The sequence below is a fragment of the Muntiacus reevesi genome, chromosome 18, assembly GCF_963930625.1.
Source record: "Muntiacus reevesi chromosome 18, mMunRee1.1, whole genome shotgun sequence".
Taxonomy (NCBI): domain Eukaryota; kingdom Metazoa; phylum Chordata; class Mammalia; order Artiodactyla; family Cervidae; genus Muntiacus; species Muntiacus reevesi.
The window spans coordinates 47,296,420-47,312,353 of NC_089266.1; the positions used below are offsets into that span (position 1 = coordinate 47,296,420).

The 15,934-nt window shown below is 46.1% G+C and overlaps 1 long non-coding RNA gene across 1 annotated transcript; it reads right to left on the reverse strand.

The window, feature by feature from the left end:
- Nucleotides 1-4,102: 4,102 nt before the first annotated feature.
- Nucleotides 4,103-9,710, reverse strand: LOC136149939 (uncharacterized). The gene is made up of 3 exons (XR_010659724.1): nucleotides 9,556-9,710; nucleotides 4,724-4,836; nucleotides 4,103-4,504 (listed from the first exon to the last, which is right to left on the reverse strand). It is a non-coding gene; the product is annotated as an uncharacterized lncRNA (long non-coding RNA).
- Nucleotides 9,711-15,934: the final 6,224 nt, after the last annotated feature.

Sequence of the window (15,934 nt, forward strand, 5' to 3'; positions counted from 1 at the left end):
AGATGAGGATGACTTCAGTCGGTGTGAGTTTTTTTTTCATGTCCGCAGGTAAACTTTTGTTTGTAGGAAGCTATTGCAGTTACTTTGATTTTTAAATGAATATTCAGTAGAACAACAAATTAAAAATATAGCTTCCCATGTCTCACCCATCTTATCCTACTTATAAAACTAGCAAAATTTAAGTCCTTGATGAATGCTTAATTAAGTAGAATAGACAAGCCTTAAACAATCAGTCCTGTTTAAAACTTTATGGATTAAATTTTTGTAAATAATTTAAGCTGTTTTAATTAATTTAATGTACTGGATTTTAGGCTTCGCAGTTGGTGCTAGTGGTAAAGAACCTGCCTGCAATGCAGGAGATGTAAGAGACTTGGGTTTGGTCCCTGTGTAGGGAAGATCCCCTGGAGGAGGGAATGGCAATCTACTCCAGTATTCTTGCCTGGGAAATCCCATGGACAATGGAGCCTAGTGGGCTACATGGGGTCACAGAGTCGGACACAACAGAAGCGACTTTGCACATTAAATTTTTAAGAGTATTCTCCATGCCCAATCTACCACTCAGAATCTTTCAAAGCACGTCACTCCTATAAAAACAGCAAATTAAACTTATGACTATAGGAAAATCAAGTTGTGTTAAATACTCCAATGTTCTTTGTTAACTTAGGCACATTCTCTTATATCTATCTCTCAGCTCAAAATCACAAGCACAAATAAATTATTTAATTACACATTTAATACTGGAATCACATGAATAATCTGTTATGTACTCTAAGAGATCATTTAAAAATGTATTATAAGTGCTCTAAGTTCCAAATTATATAGATGGTTCCAATGATTACAAACCCATAACTCATCTTTGCATATGAATGTTAATATTCCTGGCCTGATTCACACTATACTATCTATGTTTAATTGTAAGCTTCTGGAGGCTTACCGGTTAACTCTGTGAGCATTAACTTACAGAGTTATTATCTTATGAAATTGAGATTACTGGGCTAATTTTATGTGATTGCCACCAGATCACCATCCTAGCATTGGTGGTGGTTTAGTCACTAAGTCGTGTCCAACTCTTGCGACCCCATAGACTGTAGCTTGCTAGGATCCTCTGTCCACAGGGATTCTCCAGGCAAGAATACTGAAGTGGGTTGCCATTTCCTTCTCCAGGGGATCTTCTCGACCCAGTAATCAAACCCGGGTCTCCTGCATTGCAGGCAGATTCTTTACCAACTGAGCTACAAGGGAAGCCTTGTGGCTTCAGGTTTCTTAAAGGGAATGAATCCGATTTCCATGGACAGGACTGTAGGTCCTTAATTCTGCACACTCTCTTCCCACTTAGCCAGTTACTGGAACACATGCCCATTTGGAAGGGGCATATCCATTCTACATAGCTGCAACCTCCCCCAGTCCCTATTAACCTGGCATTGGGGAGTGCTTATTGGCCAATAGAGACTTGAGAGTCAGGCCTGTGCATTTGCAGTGTGATCATCTCTACACTATGACTGGGTACACGCAGCTCTACTTTAATAGCCAAAATGACAACGGGAGGCTTGGAATTCACATCTTTTAAAAAGGGTTGGTTTTGGGGACTTCCCTGGCAGTCCAAGAGTTGACTCTGTGCTCCCACTGGAGGGGGCCATGTACTGTGCAGCACTACAGAAAAAAAAAAAGAAAACCACAATCCAACAAAACAAAAAACGGTTGGTATCGTCTAGGTTCTAACTAGACACTCCAGTGATCCTTCTGTGTGACCTGTGTAGACAGAAGCCAGCACCTTCACTGAGGGTGTAGCAAACATTCCTAACGGCTATGCTAGACCTTGTTCATGTCTTTAGCCCTTTACTCCCTATATCTTTCTATGTTTAATTACCACCTTTGTGAGGCTTACCCACTAAAGTGCAGTGTTATTACCTTACGCAAATTGAGATTACTGGGCCAATTTTATATGATCCCCACCAGATCATTATCCCAGCACTGGAGGGTGCTTATTGGCCAAAACAGACTTCTGACCTGGGTTTGTGCACTTCAAGTGTGACTCTCTCTGCCATGACTGGGTACACAGAACTCTACTTTAATACTCTAAATGGCAACAGGAGGCTTGGAATTCACGTCTTTTAAATAGGGTTGGTGTCTTCTAAGTTCTGATTAGACCCTTAAGTGCTTCTTTGTGTGACCTGTGTAGACAGAAGCCAGCACCTTCACTGAGGGTGTAGCAAACATTACTAACAGCTATGCTAGACTTTGTTCATGTCTTTAGCTCTTTCAGGACATTTATTACCCTTCCCTCTGGCACTAAAGACACTTAAAATCAATCCATCGTCCTTTAGATCCTGTAATTCTGTAATTCTCTGTGATCTATCTGTGTGGATGGAATCCTGCATCTCCTTCTAAGGTTACAGCAGATGCCCTGCAGCAATTTCTTCCCACATAATTCAGTTCTGAATGCCCGTGAGCACCTTGCTGATGCTCAGCCTTGACTCCAGGTGCCTGGTGGGATTCTGCACACTGGCCAAGCTCTCATCTGCTTCTGAGGCACATCCAGAGGTCATGCGGATGAGAGCTTGGACGGGGGTGGTGGTGGAGAAGCCAAAGTGGCTGGATTGAGAGAGGTTTTGAGAGGGCTGACAGGATTTATTGACAGAATTTGTTGATAGATCGGATGGATGGAATAGGGAGAGTGTTTCAAGGATGACTTCCTGTTTTCATCTGGAGCAGCTTGGAGGATGGAGGTTCCATTCCTGAGGAGGGGGGCTTGTAGAAGAAGTGCAGCCACAGTAGTTATAGCTCCACGTTCAGAGGACGCTCGGTACCCACCCAGCTCCCCGCAGGCCCGAGCACCCCAGCCACTCAGGAGGAGAGCCAGCCTGCCTGGCAGCGGGGGTGAACGGCCACAGTACGCCACTCAGTGGAGCCTGTTCTGCAGAGGTCGTCAGGGGCCCCTTCTGTGCCCACCCCCTCCCTGCCCCTTCGCCCCTGCACTCTCGCCCGTCCTTCCCGGAGACCCCAGGTCTCCCCACCTCCTCACTCACTCCAGTCCCTTTGGCTTTGAGATTTGTGCTCCCATCCCATTTGAGTGTGGATGGAGGTGCAGAGAACTGGTTTTCCGGTGGGATTTGTGTGCAAGAGCACAGGGGCGCTAAGGACTGGAGTTTGGAAGAGGAGGGGGCCATCAGGTGAGGAAATGGCCCTAACCAGGGCAGCTGTGGGCTCCGAGGACAGACTGTGCTCATGTCCTGACTTTGCCCCTGACAGTAGGTGGTCGTCCACTCCCCACCACTAAACTCATGGATGTACAGAGACCTCTGACCTCTGGTGTCAAAGAGCATCCTTCCTCCATGGGAGTTTAGGCTCAAGGCCCACAGCCATGGCGTGCCTTTCCCAAGGACTGAGTTGGAGGGCGTGCGCTGGGCCACCCTGATGTCCCTGAGGCCCTTCTGCAGTCTGAGTCCAGGGAAGCACGGCCAACTGAAATCAGCCTCTGCCTCTTGCCTGCCTCCCTCCCTTTCCTCCTCACACCCACAGAGCACTGCCCTGTACCTGCCTCTGTCTTTAGTTGAGGAGGTGGTGGGGAGGATGGAGTGGAGAGGATGGCCGCATTTCCAAGGTCACTTTTACCCCAGGTGTCAAGGATAAGGGCCAGGCAGGATCTAAAGAGACTGGAGGACTTCAGTGTTGGGGTGCATGGATTGGGGAGGGAGCACCGATTTTGGGGGAGAGCACAGATTTGAAGGAGGAGTACAAGGAGGTTGACAGGTGGACAGAGAAGTAAATGCTTTAAACGGCAGAGACCCGGGGGAGAGCTTTCTAGCAAGGGTGAGCTGCACCGCCCACTTGGACGAGGGAGTGAGGAGGTGTGTTTGGAGTGCACCTCAGCTCTGCACATGCAAACAGAGGGTCTCCCCACGGTCGTCTGTATTCACACTCTTCCTCTTATCTAAGGGCCCTGAACTGGGGTCACTGTTTATCCCCTTGATACTAACTACGCCCCCATCATTCCACTATTTATGTCTACCCCTATTGAAATGTTTACAAGGCCCCGGATATGCAGTAAATACCATAGAAATGTCTATAAAATCAAAGAAATGACCAGGCTATCATGGAGAGAACCAATTTAAGCCACCAGTCCCTTTCTGCAGCACAGATTTATTTCAAGACATGAGCGCCTGCAAGGAGACAACTGATGCTGTCCAGGGGCCACAGTCTCCTCTGGCCCCAGAAGGCAGAGCTTCACAGCAAAGCTTCAGGAGAGCGCAGACCATCAGAGCAGGAGCAGGGAGATGCACACATGGGCTTTCATTCAGGCCAGGACTCGCCCAGGGCCCATCTGGGCTGAGGGAGCTGGTTGGGGAGGGGAGGTGGCTCTGTGGCCTCTTCTCATGATCCCTCGACTATGAAGATCCCACTGCTCCCAGCTCCCTTAGACTTTTGGTTCAGGTATACGATGTACCTCTGCACCCAGGCCTGGCCTGGGTCGGCACAGATCGATCACCCACGTCTGGTCTGGAAGCTGAGGAGCAAGGAGAAGATGAGAAACAGAGAGTCAGCAGGTAAAGAAGAGTCTGCCCCACCACCCCAGCCTTTCCCGCAGCCCCTACCAGCAGCTCCTCCCGTGTCACCCTCCCACCCCACTCGTGTCTCTGTTCCTAGAGAGTCCCGGCCCCCCCTCCTCCCAGCCCTACTGGTTCTTGAGATCGCACCCTTTCCATTGTTGGGAGGTTGTACTTACATGACCCCTGGCTGGGGGCACTTGTCACTGGTCCTTTGATAATCTTCCACATGAGAGCGTGGGATTGTCCTTGTTGTGAAGGCAACAGCAGGCATGCAGGTTATCAGCTGTTTCTGCAAGGTAGAGGACTGTAAGATGCTGGAAGCTTCTCCATGAGAAAGCTTAGACCTCTATCTGCACCCCCACAGCCCTTGAGGAAGGGAGGGAGACAGGAGATGGGAGCACCTGGAAGGAAATGGCCTGGTCTCCCTCCTCCTTCCACCTTTTAAAAAATCTTTTGGCTAAGCCACACTGCATGTGGGATCTGGGTTCCTTGACCAGGGATAGAACCAGCGGCCCCTGCATTGGCAGCACAGAGTCTTAACTGCTGAATGATGAGGGAGGCTCCCTTGTGGGTCACCCCCCAACCACCCCTTATCCCTGCTTAAATTTCCTCCTCTAAGTCCTTTCCTCCCTCCATCTGCCTCTCCAGCCCCTCACAACCTCTTCTCCCAGACCCTCCCCAGGGCTGGGATGGGACTCTGTGGTCCTAGTGTTTCAAATTTCTGGTTGTCCTCAGGATTCGGGAATAAGAAATCAGAATTCCTGGAAATTCTCAGATCATAAATTATTCTATATTCATCTTTTTAAAAAATGAGATATAAATAATTTTAGGTTGTACTCCATATTAATTTTTTTTTCATTTTTAAAGTTTTATTTTATTTCAAAGTATAGTTGATTTACAATGTTGTGTTAGGTGATTTTTTTTTATATATAACACTTTATTCTCATGTTTTAAAAATAATGTGAAAATCATTTTTATGAAGTTTTTTTTTTTTTTTTCCAAAAAAAGGTTTTCTATAAAAATAAATCCAAAGTAACAATAAGGGATGTTTCTATGTATGGTGACAAGCTTACAAACTCAGTAACACATCTAATGTTCTCTAGCAGCTAAAGAGATTTGATAATAAAAAACGTGAAAAGATGGGAACATTAGCACAAAATAAAAGGCCAATGAAAATCATTTAAAAACCAAAAAAAGTGCAACAACTATTTAAAATATTTAAAGTTCTCATTCAAAAATAAAAATTTAAAACACAGGCAGCATCAATTGCAAACTGCTTGTCGTCTTTACCTTTGTTTTGTAGCAAATATTCCATAGAACATTTTTTCCATACTGGATTGGCCCAACTGTTGAAAGTATGTCTAAATGCATATTCATTTGGAGTTTGGGTACTAAATGCTTCCTTCATATGAGCTAATTTCCTATTTTAATGATGGACATATCTAGTCTGCTTCTCCTGAATTTGTTTTTCTCATTCAAATTGATATTGCTCTCTGGCCACACAACACGTGGAATCTCAGTTCCTGGACCAGGGATCAAACCTGTGTCCCTTGCATTGAAAGTGTGCAGTCTTAACCACTGGACCACTGGGGAAGTCCCCTGCTTCAGCTAATTTAGATTTTATATAAACATTAGCAAATGTTTCTGGTTTCATGTCCTAGTATTCTGTGACATTTATGCATTTTCTCTGTGTATTTCCTCTTATGTTACTGGGCTTCCTTGGTGGTTCAGATGGTAAAGAATCCTCCTGCAATGCAGGAGACCTGGATTCAATCCCTGGGTTGGGACTATCCTGTGGAGGAGGGCATGGTAACCCACCCCAGTATTCTTGGCTGGAGAATTCCCATGGACAGAGGTCCATGGGGTCGCAAAGAGTCAGACACAGCTGAGTGATTGTGAAAGTGTATGAATTTTACAAACTTATTAGCATTTCTTAGCAGCAGACAGAGCTGTGAACTCCCATGTGTAACAGGGCAATGGTCTCAAGAAGCTGGATCAAGACCACTTCTCCCGTTTGTGCTCCAGTCCGCATCCCCCCACACGCTGATCTTAACCTTAACTCCATGTGGCAAATGTTTTCTGCTTTCACACCTGATGTCAGCAAATTCCTTTAAGTCAGTGACATCTCTCTGTTGAATGTTAAACTTTATTCCATCAAGAGAATTAGAATACTTTTGCCCATTTTCCCCAATTGTTCAACTGAGTTTTCTTGGGACTTGGAATTTAGAAAAAGCGTATAATTTCCTGAGAAATGCTGAGAAGAATTCCCACATGAAAATGCTAGTGGATGTCCAGGGTGGGCCACAGCAGGGCGGGACTGTTTCCTGCATCTGAGAGGACCCTCTCTCACAGGTCTGGGTAGGAGTGGGGGTGCTGCTAGAAGCGGGAAGTTTGCTCAGCTCAGAGGAGCAGGGCCTTGGCTAGGAGGCTTGAAAGTTCAACTTGTCCTTGTTTCTCCTGAAAGTTGTGTGACTCCAGGCAGGACACCCACCCTTTCTGAACCATTGTTCTTGAAATGGCAAATAATAGCCTTGCAGCAATTACTGTGCTAATTAATTTTTATACTGATGATTATTTTGTGCAATAAAGGCTTTATTACCCCCACAGAACAGACGAGGAAGCTGTGGGTCAGGAAAACTAGATAAGACACAGGTCACAAGCTGGCCAGAGCAGAGCTTCCAGACCCAGGCTCCCAGGGAGAGATGATCTGCTTCTGCCCCCAGTGCATTCCAGCGTGTTGCCTGAGCGAGTGGCACAGAGTCAGCTTTTTATGTATATACAGGATAGATTCTCTTTTGAGATGCTGGGCAGAGCAGCTGCAGCTCCGGGTTGGGCATGGGATCACCAGGGTCAACACTGATGCACTTACCACCAGTTTGGACCCAGACAACCATGCTGTGGGTTGTTTTCAGTACAGTGTTCAAAAACATAACCTGTGCTAGACAGCATTCCATCATAAAATAGGCTTGTGTTGGATGATGTTCCCCAACTGTGGGCTAAGGTGAATTCTGAGCTCCTTTGAGATGGGCGAGGTTAAGCTATGGTGTCTGAGAGGTTCGGTGCATGGTATGCATTTTCAGCTTCCGGTATGTTCCATTTCTGGTGTGTTTATCGGGAGGTAACCCCCTCATGAGTCGAGGCAGATACGCGCTCAGACTCTACTGCAGGCCTGGTGCCAGGCTTAGTTCCTGATGTGGCTCATCTCCCTTCCTCACAACTACATCCGAGAAGTTATCACTGATCCCGTTTGCAGATGAGAAGTCATACGACAATAACTGAAACTATTGGAAAGCAGTGAAAAGCTCTTTCACAGTCAAAATTCCTGGAAAATAGCCATCATCCATTGAACTAGCAGGATGTCAAATGGCAGTCCTAGTGTGGAGTATTGTTCGGTCTCTGATTTCAGTCGAAATTCAGCTCAGGAGAACTGTTTACAATAGCCAAAACTTGGAAGCAATCTAAAGGTCTATTGATAGAGGGATGGGTAAAGAAGATGTGGTACATACATACAGTAGTACATACATACATACTAAGCCTTTAAAAACAATGAAATGATACCATTTGCAGCAACGTGTATGGATTTAGAGGTTACCATACTGAGTGAACTTGGGAAAACTCTGGGAGATGGTGAGGGACAGGGAGGCCTGGCGTGCTGCAGTCCATGGGGTCGCAAAGAGTTGGACACGACTGGGTGGCTGAATAGCAACAAGAGCAACATATTAAGTGAAGTAAGTCTCACACAGGAGAAATATCATATGACATCCCTTATACACAGAGTCTAAAAATAAATGATACAAATGAACTTATAAAACAGAGACTCACAGACTTAGACAATGAACCTGTGGTTGCCAGGAGGGAAGGATAGGGGAAGGGATAGTTAGAGAGTTTGAGATGGACATGTATACATTGCTATATTTAAAAAGGATAACCAATAACGACCTACTGTATAGCACAGGGAAGTCAGCTCAATGTTACGTGGATGGGAGGAGAGTTTGGGGGAGAGTGGCTGCATGTGTATGTATGGTTGAGTCCCTTCACCGTTCACCTGAAACTGTGACAACATTGTTAATCATCTATACCCCAATACAAAAATAAAAGTTTAAGGGAAAAAGCAAAAGACATTCAGCTCAGGAGAGTCGTTTCCTGGGAAGCCTCCTCCCAGGTCCCTCTGTGCCACCTTCTCCCCTGGCCCCAGCCCCTGCAGAGAGGCAAGCAGGCCTGCTGAGGGCAGTGAGCTGGGGGTCAGGACACTGGGGTTTGGCCCTGCCTCTTTCACAGTCACCTGCTGCTTCCTCTTCCGGTAGCCAGGTATTTACTGAGAGCTCAGCACACGGCTCTGGGCTGTGTACACACTGGACAGGTCTTGCGGGGAGAGGAGGGAAGCTGACCTGGGTGACTCAGGCACAAATGCCCCGAGACCACACGGCCAGCAGCTGGGTGCGGCGGGCAGTGGGCACCCTGAGGCCTGGGCAGAGCTCCCTGTCTAAGGGGACAGCACCCCCACCTCAGTCCCAGTTGGAGGTGAGCTTGTGGGAACTCGGGCTCGTGTCTGCTTGGTCTCCCATATTTGTGAAAGAAATGGGCAATAGGGGGTTTTAATGTTTCCAGTTTTTCAATGTCGGCAACCATCCAAATATGGTCAAACCCCATCTAGGCCGTGAAGAGAGTGTGATCCTTTGTGGCTTCCTCTCGCCCAGATTCTGTTCCTGCCTGGACACAGCTGAGCAGACACCTGGAGGGCTCTGGGTCGGCTTCTCGAGGCTGGGACCAAAGGCCAGGAAGGCTGTTTTCAGAGGCAGGTTTTCCCCAGGGGAGGTAGAAGTGAGCCCCGACCAGAAATGGGGAGACACCCTCGGGAAAGACCCTGTCTGTTTGGCAGGAACCCCAGACCATGTTTTCCAGACCACACACGCCTCCTCACTGCAGCCCCCGACCCTGCCCACCCCCACCTTCAGTCTGCAGCCCCTGAGTTCTCTTTGTTCAGAGCAATGAGAGTAGCCGCTCTCACCTTCATTAGCCTCCGAGTGCAGGACGGCAAGAGTGAGGAGGAAGGCCAGGGTAGCCAGGCTGACCCTCATCGTTCTGGGTGCCGACCAGCAACAGGAACAGGGCTGGGCTGAGGACTCCTGGGTTCTCTGGCTCCTTGAAATCTGGGCTGTGAGCCTCCTTTATAAGAGACTGCTGCTCAGGAAGTCACAAGATCCCAAAATTTAAGGTTGCATGGCAGTTTTGATTGCTTGGAATTGTGACCAATGACATATGTAAATTATGAGAACTCAGTCAATTTAGGCAAAGAAAAGAGGAAGGCAGAGAACGACGCTGGCTTTCAGTTTGACTGATATCTTGAGGGTGGTGGTGGGGGAGGTCTGGAGACCAGGAGCTGTGTCAGAAACGGCCCTCCTCTCCTGGTCTCCCCTGGGAGCCTGGATAAGCCCCCTCGGTGAGCCCGACCTCAGGTGTGGACCATGAGCTCAGAGGCCGGGTGACTGTCTCAGGATCAGTAGCTCCGGCCCGATGCCAGGAGAAGGATGTCGGGGTGAGTGCAGGGTTCACCTCAAGCACAAGGTCCAGGCCTGATGGGAGCTGGGGAGAGAAGCAGGGTCCATGGGGGTCCTGGGACGGCTGGGCCTCACCAGCAAGGATGAACTGGAAACCTTCACCTATGTGGAACAGAAGGGCCCTGCCCCCTGCCCAGCCCGGGGTGCTTCATCAGACCCTTAGCTACCCAGGCAGGGGCCCGGGCTCTCTGCTCAGCCAGACCAGCCTCCAGGACAAGACTGAGGGCAGGTTTCTTCTGGACTGAACTGGGGGAGCCAGAGGCAGGGCAGTGTTGTCCACAGAATACAGTTGTGTCTTGTCATCCTAAGTGTGTGCTGCAGGGGCCGTGCTCAGGATGTCAGGATGGTTTAGTGACTGAGATGGAAGGTGCCAACCACCCTGGTTTGCCTGGGTAAGAGGGTTCCAGCAAATTTGGAAAACCTCCACAGTGGCCACGGACTGGAAAAGGTCAGTTTTCATTCCAATCTCTAAGAAAGGCAATCCAAAATAATGCTCAAACTACCGCAAGATTGCACTCATCTCACACGCTAATAAAGTGATGCTTAAAATTCTCCAAGCCAGGCTTCAACAATACATGAACCATGAACTTCCAGATGTTCAAGCTGGTTTTAGAAAAGACAGAGGAACCAGAGATCAAATTGCCAACATCTGCTGGATCATCGAAGAAGCAAGAGAGTTCCAGAAAAACATCTATTTCTGCTCTATTGACTATGCCAAAGTCTTTGACTGTGTGGATCACAACAAACTGTGGAAAATTCTGAAAGAGATGGGAATACCATACCACCTGACCTGCCTCTTGAGAAATCTATATGCAGGTCAGGAAGCAACAGTTAGAACTGAACATGGAACAACAGACTGGTTCCAAATAGGATAAGGCTGTATATTGTCACCCTGCTTATTTAACTTATATGCAGAGAACATCATGAGAAATGCTGGACTGGAGGAAGCACAAGCTGGAATCAAGATTGCCAGGAGAAATATCATAATCTCAGATATGCAGGTGACACCACCCTTATGGCAGAAAGAAAAACTAAAGAGTCTCTTGATGGGAGAGTGAAAAAGCTGGCTTAAAGCTCAACATTCAGAAAACTAACATCATGGCATCTGGTCTCATCACTTCATGGCAAATAGATAGGGAAACAGTGGAAACAGTAAAAGACTTTATTTTTGGGGGCTCCAAAATCACTGCAGATGGTGACTGCAGCCATGAAATAAAAAGACGCTTACTCCTTGGAAGAAAAGTTATGACCAACTTAGACAGCATATTAAAAAGCAGAGATATTATTTGCCAACAAAGGTCCATCTAGTCAAAGCTATGATTTTTCCACTAGTTATGTATGGATGTGAGAGTTGGACCATAAAGAAAGCTGAGTGCTGAAAAATTGATGCTTTTGAACTGTGGTGTTGGAGGAGACTCTTGAGAGCCCCTTGGACTGCAAGGAGATCCAACCTGTCCATCCTAAATGAAATCAGTCCTGAATGTTCATTGGAAGGATTGATGCTGAAGCTGAAACTGCAATATTTTGGCCACATGATGCAAAGAACTGACTCCTTGGAAAAGACCCTGATGCTGGGAAAAATTGAAGGCAGGAGGAGAAGGGGACAATAGAGAATGAGACAGTTGGATGGCATCACCGACTCGATGAACTTGAATCTGAGCAAGCTCTGGGAGTTAGTGATGGATAGGGAAGACTGGTGTGCTGCAGTCTATGGGATCTCAAAGAGTCAGACACAACTGAGTGACTGAACTGAACTGATCTTTATTGAACTTCTGCATGCCAGATACTTTCTACAACCTGGCGATACTGAGACAGACAAGAAAAGAAGGTTCCTGCTTTTTAGATGCTCAAATTATAGTGGAGAATCAGACAAACCGGGAGTAGGAGATGGAATTAAAAGTTAGGAAGAGGATAAAACAAGGTGTTCTGATAGACCCGAGGGTTGAGTGGAGGGGAACCTCTACAGAGGGAGTGTCCCTTCCGCTGGGGCTGGTTTGTTGAAGATGAGTTGGACTTGCTCGGGGGAGATTGGGGGAGGTGTGTCCTAGGAGTGGGACCAGCAACGCCAGGACCTAGAGGAGGAATGGGTTTGGGACATTTGAGGAATAGACAGATGAGCAGGTGACTGAAGAGAAGGGAAGTGAGGGCCATTGTCTAGGTCCTTTGTGTCCGGTCATTCGACAGTTCACTTTCCATTTCATCCATGTGGGCCTTGAAGGTAGCTGTATCCTGGAGAACAGGTGGGTGGATGTAACAAGAGCTCTTGTCAGTTGCTTTAAGGGAAAGCAGGAAGAGAAGACCATGGATTCCTTCCCCTGAGACTTCAGTGCCCCCCCTGTAGGTGGATGGAGAGGGTCTGAGCTGCCTGATTTTGCCCAGCAAACGAGAGCCCAGGGGGAATCAGGGCCTCTCCCTGTTCTTTGTAAGTTCAGAGAGATGGAGATGCATGTAGTGGGTGCCTCTGATGGCTGCCTTTGTCCTCCCTGCTGACTGTGGGCTCCTGGGTGTGCACCAGGATGGGGTAGGTGGCCGACACTGGCCTTTGTCCCTTGGTGAGCAGAGCATCAGATGTGGGGGAGGTGGGGGACACACGTGGGCAGGAGGAGGGGAGAAGCTGATTCATTCATATCATCACTTGTGTCCCTGTGCCAAGTCCTCAGCTCTTGAATCTAAGTTCCTGGTAACACTCAGTTTTCTCCCTTCCATGCTTTTGTAAGGAGCATGCACCCGCCTCCCGAAGCTTTATTCTTGCATAAGTGACCCTACTTCTCTACTCAGAAAAGAAGGGCTGGAGTGAGGCAGGAGACCTGGGGAGGATTAAGGCTGGGTAACTTTTGGGGGGGTAAAGGTTTTGGTTTTTTTTGCACTGGCACATGGGATAATGTGCCAGCCCACAGTAGACTCTACATTAGTTTCCAGAGTTTTACTGTTTTCCCAGCTGGAGGAAATGTATTAAATGCTGGAGACCAGAGCCTTTGCTCACAGCTTTTTCCAGCCCACAGTTCCTCAGCAGTTCATTGCTGCCAGAGAAGGAAGTGAAGTTGGTCCAGCCTTACTTGCCCTAGGTGCACCCATGCTGACTTGCAGTGTACACTTCCTTTTCAAAGTGCCAACAAAGGATTTCTTACCAAGAACTGCAAAGGCATAGACTCTTGCCCATGACAGAGGTGGATGACCCCTCTCAAGTTCATGGAATCCGTCTTCTTTCCACTTCCTTTTTTTGGGAACTCAGTTGCTGTTTGTTCATCTTATATTCTACAACCTCCCTGTCTCGTAAGAATCCACAAAGATGATCAGTCTGTAAAGTGTCTGGGCTGCTGGAAAGGACTACATCCAAGTCAAGGAATGAAACACTGTACAATCTCCTAGCCATCTTGGGCTTCAATTTCTTCTCTTCCTTGGAAATTATGCCCTTTTAGACTGTAATGGACAGAGAAAGAAACAGACAGAGAAGGACAAATAAATATTGGAGACCAAGTGTTGTGCTTTATCCCTTCCACCTGTTTATTCATCAATTCACTCATTTACTCATCAATTCATTTGTTTACTCTTTCATTTTTTTCTATAAATAATTATTGAATGCATCCTATGAGTAGAGCACTTCTAGGTGCCAGAGATTAAGCCATGAGCAAGATGCATAGAGTTCTCTGAAAGTCTAAGTAAGCAGTAGGCTTTTGGCACATTCTTCTTTTTTTTTGGCCGTACTGCACAGCTTGTGGAATCTTAGTTCCCCAACCATCTACTGAACCCGGGGCCTCCACAGTGAGAGATCAGAGTCCTAACCACTGGGCAACCTGGTTCATTTTCTTAAAATGAGACAAACAAAAAGCTTTCATCATGATTTATTATTGAAAAAGTAGTACTATGAAGGAGTTTAGAAAATACTTATGCAAAATTAATTAAACAGAAATTCTATGTGGTCACACAATATCACTTTTAGCTGCATCTTTTTCTTTTGCCTCTGCATGCTTTCTCTGAGCTTGGATCATACACAAAAATATCAATTCCATAGCCCTTGCTTTGACATATTGTGAGCAATGTCATTTCATTATAAAATTCTATATGTGGCTGAAGGTAATTTTTTAACAAAAATGGTGCATAATTCTTACAGACTTTTTAAGAAAATCAAACTATAAGAAAAAACTCATTGTTTACTACTATTCATATTTTGATGTGCAATTTTCTAGTCATTTTTCTGTATATAATCATTATACATATTAAATACACATGCCTTTAAACAAAAAATGGGGTCATACTAAATGTTCTTTTCTATAACCTGATTGTTATGGCTTTATAATTGCTTTTATTTAGCATTGAGTAGGCATTAAATAGGGTTTCCCTGGTGGCTCCAGATATCTGCCTGCAATGCAGGAGATGTGGGTTTGATCCCTGGGTTGGGAAGATTCCCCTGGAGACGGTAATGGCTACCCACTCCAGTATTCTTGCCTGGAGAATTCCATGGACAGTGGAGTCTGGCGGGCTACAGTCCATTGGGTCTCAAATAGTAGGACACAACTGAGTGACTCTCTCTCTCTCACACACACACACACACACAGAGGCATAAAACAAAGATTGAGAACGAAGAGAAACAGCATAACAAACATTCCTGCACCCACGACCCCATGTGGCCCTCTGCAGTTCTGTCCCTCTTCCCTTTTCCTCCAAACAATCTCTCTTCCAAACATAGTCTATGCTATACTCTTGCTTTTCCTGTGTTTTTATTACCGAGTCCAAGCTTATGCTGCTCACCCCCAAACGGGCCAATTAATCAAGAGACAAGTTGCTGGGGCAAGGAGTAGTGACTTTATGCAGAAAATCCGCAGAAGGAGAAGATGGTGGACTAGTGTCCCAAAGAACCATGTTTCCTGAGTTAGAATTCAGCCTTCTTTTACATTGAAAGGGGAGGGAGTAAGGTACTGGTTTTGGTCAGACTCCAGAGGAGATGTGCTAATATCTCCTGTCTGGCAGTGATTTAAAGGAGGGGCATGCTCTGGAAGTTTCCTATGAGTTAACAAAGGTGTTTTAGCTTGATGATCATGACATGGGATGCAGGGCTCCCAAAGGAGGGTCATTGTACATAATTTAAGCTTACAAGCAATATCCCTTTAGTGATTAACTTGTGTGAGAATACGCAGTTCCTTCCCCATTGCAGTTTCACCAAGTATACTTGAATCTTAAACAATGTATTTTTAGTTTTGTATATTTTTGAGCTTTATGCAAGTAGAATCATTATATGTATTCTCTCATAGCATTTTTTCTCAACATTATGCTTCTGAAATTCACCCATGTTACTGTATCTAGCTGTAATACATTTTCTTTCACTCCTGGCGGTATTTCAGCATGTGAATATACCATGATGTATTTTTCATTTTCCCATTTAAATTTTTGCTAATAATTGATTTTATTAATTTATTTCTGCTAATGCCAAAAGGGCTGCTGTGAGTATTCTTGTTCATCTTCCCCAGTGTACATGTGCAAGGGTATTTGGAGGATGTGTTTAGGAGCAGGTGTGCTAGGTCCTTGGCTAAGCACACTTTTGAAATGGAGTAGGACCCTATGGTCATTGCCCCCCACCCATGTCTTTTGCCTGCCTTTTGTTTGTGGAAAATTTTAGTCAGAGAATAAGTTTTTTTTTTAATTAATTAATTATTTATTTATTTTCCATTTATTTTTATTCATTGGAGGCTAACTACTTTACAGTATTGTAGTGGTTTTTGCCATACATTGACATGAATCAGCCATGGATTTACATGTGTTCCCCATCCCGATCCCTCCTCCTACCTCCCTCTCCATCCCATCCCTCTGGGTCTTCCCAGTGCACCAGCCCTG